Below are 8,367 nucleotides of genomic sequence, written 5' to 3' on the forward strand. Positions count from 1 at the left end.
TATAAATTTGAGTTCAGAATAACTTAGTATATAATAATCATTAAGTAAAATTATTAGGTAACATTAGAAAGGAACTAAAACTAAATCTTCAATAGGATATTTGTTTTAATAAAAGTTAAAGAGTTTTGTTATAGAAACATTTCGGGCAGTGCACTGACATATTTTCTTCATAAATAATATAACTACTGCATAAATTTATTTCTAATTCAATACTCGTATAGAAATTAGTTCAAATTGTTATAAAATTAATATCAAGCAAATCGTAAAACAAGTTCCAAAGATTTTGAAAAACAACTCTCTCTTTAAATACTAAATAACATTAGTAAAGTGAGGATATAACCATTTAAATCTTAATAAAATAATAGAAACTAAAGCAATGAATAGAAAATTTACAGATGTGAACTAAACGTTTACAAGATTTTGTCATATAAATTCTATTTAAAACAGGTGAACATTTCTTGAGATATTTGGAACCAAATGAGAAATACTAGAAAGTGATAGTAAAATCATTTTATTGTTATATTGTTTATAAAAAAGTGGATAATTAACAATTGTTTTTAAATTTAACAACTGTTAAATAAATAATTTAAAATATCTATTAAATACATTTTTTTATTGAACCTTTTACTGAATATACAATATTAATTTACTAGAAGTTCATTTAAACATTTAAATAGTATTTTTAGTACTAAATACGTACGAAAGTGATGCCATAGTTTTTTTCTTTAAATAACAATGACTAAATCAATTTAATTTGAGAAAACTACTAAATTTATAAACATATTTTAGTGCCAATTTTTTATGAAAACAATTGTTAGTGTTTGGTTAAATCAAGGGATAGTGTCATACTATTGTTAAAAAAGTCGAATGACTAAATCTATTGCATTGAAATTGTACAGCTGTAAACAAAACATTTTCAATGCTTTTTGTAAAAAAAAAATCAAGGAAAAATGCGTAAACAAATTTTTAATTTTAAGAATACGACATCATAAATGACTAATACCTGACAATTGTAATACAAATGAAATGGTATGATGCGTATATGATAGTGACATAGGATTGTTTATAAAAAGCTAATGAAGCAAAAAGAACTAGAACTGAACTAGAACTGAACTAGAACTGAACTAGAACTGAACTAGAACTGACTGAATGAACTAGAACTGAACTAGAACTGAACTAGAACTGAACTAGAACTGAACTAGAACTGAACTAGAACTGAACTATGAACTGAACTAGAACTGAACTAGAACTGAACTAGAACTGAACTAGAACTGAACTAACTGAACTAGAACTGAACTAGAACTGAACTAGAACTGAACTAGAACTGAACTAGAACTGAACTAGAACTAACTAGAACTAACTAGAACTGAACTAGAACTGAACTAGAACTGAACTAGAACTACTAGAACTTAACTAGAACTGAACTAGAACTGAACTAGAACTGAACTAGAACTGAACTAGAACTGAACTAGAACTGAACTAGAACTGAACTAAACTGAACTAGAACTGAACTAGAACTAAACTAGAACTGAACTAGAACTAGAACTGAACTAGAACTGAACTAGAACTGAACTAGAACTGAACTAGAACTGACTAGAACTGAACTAGAACTGAACTAGAACTGAACTAGAACTGAACTAGAACTGAACTAGAACTGAACTAGAACTGAACTAGAACTGAACTAGAACTGAACTAGAACTGAACTAGAACTGAACTAGAACTGAACTAGAACTGAACTAGAACTGAACTAGAACTGAACTAGAACTGAACTAGAACTGAACTAGAACTGAACTAGAACTGAACTAGAACTGAACTAGAACTGAACTAGAACTGAACTAGAACTAACTGAACTAGAACAGAACTAGAACTGAACTAGAACTGAACTAGAACTGAACTAGACTGAACTAGAACTGAACTAGAACTGAACTAGAACTAAACTAGAACTAAACTGAACTAGAACTGAACTAGAACTGAACTAGAACTGAACTAGAACTGAAAGAACTGAACTAGAACTGAACTAGAACTGAACTAGAACTGAACTAGAACTGAACTAGAACTGAACTAGAACTGAACTAGAACTGAACTAGAACTGAACTAGAACTGAACTAGACTGAACTGAACTGACTAGAACTGAACTAGAACTGAACTAGAACTGAACTAGAACTGAACTAGAACTGAACTAGAACTGAACTAGAACTGAACTAGAACTGAACTAGAACTGAACTAGAACTGAACTAGAACTGAACTAGAACTGAACTAGAACTGAACTAGAACTGAACTAGACTGAACTAGAACTGAACTAGAACTGAACTAGAACTACTAGAACTGAACTAGAACTGAACTAAACTGAACTAGAACTGAACTAGAACTGAACTAGACTGAACTAGAACTGAACTAGAACTGAACTAGAACTGAACTAGAACTGACTAGAACTGAACTAGAACTGACTAGAACTGAACTAGAACTGAACTAGAACTGAACTAGAACTGAACTAGAACTGAACTAGAACTGAACTAGAACTGAACTAGAACTGAACTAGAACTGAACTAGAACTGAACTAGAACTGAACTAGAAGAACTAGAACTGAACTAGAAGTGAACTAGAAATGAACTAGAAGTGAACTGAACTGAACTAGATGACTTGAACTGAACTAGAACTGAACTAGATCTGAACTAGAACTGAACTAGAATTTTAACTTATAAGAAATTAGAAGATTAATGTAATAGATATTAGCACATTATTAAAAATGACATCTGTCATATTATTTCTGCTACATATTCCAATAATTTATATTTAAATTGAATAAATTGACATTAATTAACAATTGTTTTGACCAATTTTTTTTCCCTAAAATTACAAGCATATTTACGTGTTTCTTGTTTAAAAATGCCATATTTATAAACAAATAACAAACTATTAAAATTCACCAGATAACAAACATTTGTTTATAATTATGAATTATTTGCAATGACCATGTATGTTTTTTTCTAATTCTAATAGAATATTTACAATGTAAAAATAAAATTTCGAAAAAAGAAACTAATGAGTCTACAAGTAAAATATTTAAAACACGTATGGATGTGTTTTTTCCTAAGCATAAATTATTTTTAAAAATAAACCAAAAAAGAACCCAAAATTGAAATAAAAAGACGCCATGTTTATTGGTTTCTTTCGTAAATTCTTCTTCATTTGAAATAAAATTTATATTGCATTTAATTAAAAACATTAACAACTGTAGTATTTTTTTCATTTAAATTAAAAAAATTTTAATAAAAAATGAAATCGTTACAAAAATGTTTTAAATGTTTTTAGTTTTGTGTGTGCTGTTGGTGTGGGATGGCAATTTAGAAAGGAGGAGGTAAATAACAGGAATTTTTTAATAGGAAATGAAAATGGCAAGTGTTTTGTTATGGGTTTTTTTTTGCATAAATGTGTTTCTATTTTTTGAAAAGAAACACTTTTTATTGAAAAAAATTGGCTAATAGACTATAATAATGTGAAAACTCCCCGCGCTGACGTTTGATCATAGTTTGGTGTTGAGGCAATAGTGGTTTTATTGGGATATTTTTGTAAATATAAGGAAACTTACGATTTCTATTTTTTTTCTAATTTGGTTTCGAAATTATTTTAAAATGGGTTTAAGATTTAATATGACTTGATTTGCTTAAGTTTTTTTTAACGTTTGTCATTACGTTACGTAAGAAATTTACAATAAATTTTTCAAATATGAAACTAAACATAATTGAACTAGAAACTGAACTAGAACTGAACTAGAACTGAACTAGAACTGAACTAGAACTGAACTAGAACTGAACTAGAACTGAACTAGAACTGAACTAGAACTGAACTAGAACTGAACTAGAACTGAACTAGAACTGAACTAGAACTGAACTAGAACTGAACTAGAACTGAACTAGAACTGAACTAGAACTGAACTAGAACTGAACTAGAACTGAACTAGAACTGAACTAGAACTGAACTAGAACTGAACTAGAACTGAACTAGAACTGAACTAGAACTGAACTAGAACTGAACTAGAACTGAACTAGAACTGAACTAGAACTGAACTAGAACTGAACTAGAACTGAACTAGAACTGAACTAGAACTGAACTAGAACTGAACTAGAACTGAACTAGAACTGAACTAGAACTGAACTAGAACTGAACTAGAACTGAACTAGAACTGAACTAGAACTGAACTAGAACTGAACTAGAACTGAACTAGAACTGAACTAGAACTGAACTAGAACTGAACTAGAACTGAACTAGAACTGAACTAGAACTGAACTAGAACTGAACTAGAACTGAACTAGAACTGAACTAGAACTGAACTAGAACTGAACTAGAACTGAACTAGAACTGAACTAGAACTGAACTAGAACTGAACTAGAACTGAACTAGAACTGAACTAGAACTGAACTAGAACTGAACTAGAACTGAACTAGAACTGAACTAGAACTGAACTAGAACTGAACTAGAACTGAACTAGAACTGAACTAGAACTGAACTAGAACTGAACTAGAACTGAACTAGAACTGAACTAGAACTGAACTAGAACTGAACTAGAACTGAACTAGAACTGAACTAGAACTGAACTAGAACTGAACTAGAACTGAACTAGAACTGAACTAGAACTGAACTAGAACTGAACTAGAACTGAACTAGAACTGAACTAGAACTGAACTAGAACTGAACTAGAACTGAACTAGAACTGAACTAGAACTGAACTAGAACTGAACTAGAACTGAATTTGCGTTACGTTAAAGTTTCATTTAGTTGAAAGATTTTATGAAAGTAATTCTAAAATATATTTTTAGGAAAAAGTTAAAAAATTGTAAAATGATTCAGTAGTTTTCATTACGTTACGTTAATGAAAAGATTAAATAAAATTAGGAATCAAATATCGTAACGTAATTGTCTCTGAACATTTATATATAGTCTTTTTAAATTATTTAATCCTTGAATTAAATACGGTTACGATTTTTAATTACACAATCTGTAACGTAACGTAATGAAAATATAAGGATTTGGACAACACAATTAGTAACGTAATGAAAATTGTAATACTTCATTAAATATCTTTTTTCATATTAAGTTGTAATATCCTTTTCATACATATTGCTAGCATAACGTAACGTAAGGAAAAAACGTAATATACAAATTAAATTTTAGATTTAGATTTTGATTTCTTAAATATCTTTGATATATAAACTAATTTATAGAAAGTTTTTAATTTGTCGGATCTTTCATTTCGTTTAAAAATCCCTTTGTGAAAAACGTAACGTAAATTTATTAACTTGTTGAACTGTTAATTTGGTTTAAAACTGAGAATATTTTGAAAATTTTGTTTTAATTTATAGATTTTTTAATGAATTTAAATTTTTAACTTTAGATAGAATTTTGCCTTTAAAACCTTTTTCTCACTCCAAAAACCACCAGTCCTCAATGCCAATACAAATAACTATAATCTTTAATCTTGGGATGATTACGCATCACTTTACGACATATCCAACACTTATCAACTAAATCGCACCTGGAATCAGCATAAAATTCGACGGTTTTTTGATTCAACGACGACAATTGACGCTTAACATTATACAACGAGGACGATACTCTATGATCAAGTTTATCGACCATACGATCGTCCATCATTTCAATATGATATGTGTGAGCGGAGATACGACCTCCTTCCGGAGAAGTTGAACGTAAACGCGATACAGCACGGCTAGAACGGACCATGGCCTGAGCCATATAATCCTCTTCTTCCCTTTTCGATTGTTTAATATTACGCTCGGATTCGGACAGCAGAGCCTGAGCAATGGCCTGAGCCGATTTACCGCGTATTTGACGTTTAAATTCCTTTGTCATTTCGCCGGCGTCTAATTCCATTCTACGAATACGATGGAGTAATTTAATGGTATCTTGACGTATAAGATCCTCTAATTCTCTTTGGCGACGTTGACGACGTTCACGCGATCTATCTAGTACCGTATCGGGAGCAATATGCTTAGTAACACGCGCTGCGTCGGCTAACTTAATAACACTGAATGGTGAACGTTTCTTAACGCGAAAATCTAATAAAATCTCATCTGCCCTGGCAGCACATGCACGCGATAGTCGTAAGATTTCGTCGGTATTATAACGGCGTATAGCGTTCGAGGGTCGATATTGTTTGAGGCCGCGTTCACTGGTCCACGGCAAGTGTGGTGGTTTTACCTGCAAACTTTTCGTTTTTGCAATCCAAGTAGTCCATCATTGGCTGATAGAAGTTCATAGTGTAGCCATAGTTGTCTTCATATGTCGATTGTAGCATGTGACGTACACGCGGGGGACGCACACCATAGGTAAGAGCCATGTTTCTCTTTTGTTTTTAAAGCAGAGAAGTATGATTCGGGGGGGAGGTAGTGGTTGTTTTTAGAGGAGATTATTTATGAGAGCGAAGGTATGTGTGTGTGTTTTTTAAGGGGAACCTTTGTTTCTTTTCTTTTTTAGTTAGAGAGTAGGGGTATTTGGTTTAAAGGTACTTTTTGTTTAGTACTTTTTTTGGGGGATAATTTTAAGTGTGTGTGTAACAGTATGTGTAAAATACAATTGTCTTTTTGTTATTGTGGTTTAAAACTACAAAATAATTTCTTTAAACTTAAAATTCTTTTGTTATGCAGTCGAGGAGGCAGCAGCAGTCGTTCATAAAAGGCAGCCAAATAAGCTCGAATATCTGCTACGGAACTTTGCTCTAAAGAGGGTGTTGTTGGCCTTGTCTTTTAGACTTTTTGTTTTCAAATTGTCAATATTTCTTGCAATATGAGGGCAGTTATATAGTTAATGCCAACAATTGTTTTCACAGGGCCTTTTTTATACAAATATCGTCAAGGCTAAAAATTAAAATATATTTCAGTCAATTTAGAAAAATTCCATCTGTTTTAAAACAAGACAGCTGCGAAATAGTTTGATTGATTTCTTGTCAACTTTTTGGTGAAACAAATCACTGTCAAGTAATAATCTCTTTTTTTAGGGAAAAACATTAAAACTTAATTATGAAGAAAATATCAAACATATTTCCAGTGTCTTGACTTAGTAAAGGCACCCACCTTTTGTCTGTTTCAAGCAATTACTTTCGGTTGATAAAACAGTTCCCAAATTTAACGAAATTTTCTGGTGATTGTATAACACAATTTAGACTAAAATAAATTTTTTTTTAATTTATTTCTTTCTCTAAATTATTTTAATAATTTACCCCTTTCGTTTATTGGATTAATATATTTTTTTTCAATAATATTTATTCACTTTTTCGTTTAATTTAGTTATTTAGAAAATTTTCTTTATTTTTTTCCTTTTTCGCAACAAAACTTCCTGCTGTCTTAACTATATTAATTAGACTGGCATTTTTAATGCGATCTATTTTCTTGATTGATTTTATTTCTATCAAATTCTTTATCATTTTATTCTAATTCTTTTATTATTTTTTTTTGTAAAAAAAAAGATCGATAATGAAAACAATTGAAAAACGTGTTCAGAATAAAGAGGAAATGTTTGAAAAAAATCAATGCTATTAGAAAACTAAATAAATAGTTTATGTCCTTGAACGTAATTTGTTTTGATAAATAATGAAAATAAAATGAGGCGGGTAAGGTAATTTAACCCTTTAAATGCTAGATATAGAAACATTTACAATAAATTTAATATTAATCCAGTATCAAGAATCAAAAGAAATATGAATTGCTGTTGATTTATGAACTAAAAATGACACTTAATATTGCAGATCAAATGATCGTCCCTTGATCTGATCAAAAGTGATCGAAAGTTTGTAAAGAATATTGTACAAACTAAATTGAAACTGAAATCTGCCAAATGTTCAAATGTAAATCAATTAACGTTATAAAGTCAATAATTTATCAATCACACGATCGTAAGTTAAGAATATTCTAGAATCTAGAATCAGCAGATCATTTAAACGTTTAATATAGAAGAACAAACTCAGAGATCTAAGTTATCGATCACACGATTGTCTCACAATTCAAATTATCAAAAGTGATCAAAGGCAGTAAACTAAATTGAATCTAGGATCAGCAGATCATTCAAGCGTTTTATAGATAAGAGCAAACTTAGTGATCCAACTTAACGATCACACCATCGTCACACAATTCGAAATGATCAAAGGTGATCGAAGTTACATACTGTAGAGGCAGTAGAGAATATTCCACAAACTAAATTGAATCTAGAATCTGCAGATCATCAACCGTTGTATAGAGAAGAGCAGACGCAATGATCTAACCTAACGATCAAACGATCGTCACACAATTCATGATCAAAAGTAATCCAAATTACATACTGTAGAGGCAGTAAAGTATATTCTACAAACTAAATTGA

The 8,367-nt window shown here is 30.5% G+C and overlaps 1 pseudogene; it reads right to left on the bottom strand.

Moving 5' to 3' along the window:
* Positions 1 to 5,273: 5,273 nt before the first annotated feature.
* On the bottom strand, positions 5,274 to 6,553 carry LOC119615322 (annotated as a pseudogene).
* Positions 6,554 to 8,367: the final 1,814 nt, after the last annotated feature.

The sequence above is a fragment of the Lucilia sericata genome, unplaced genomic scaffold (genome assembly GCF_015586225.1).
Source record: "Lucilia sericata isolate MDLA Ls3-8-SP2 unplaced genomic scaffold, ASM1558622v1 Contig004921F_arrow, whole genome shotgun sequence".
NCBI classification, from domain to species: Eukaryota; Metazoa; Arthropoda; class Insecta; order Diptera; family Calliphoridae; genus Lucilia; species Lucilia sericata.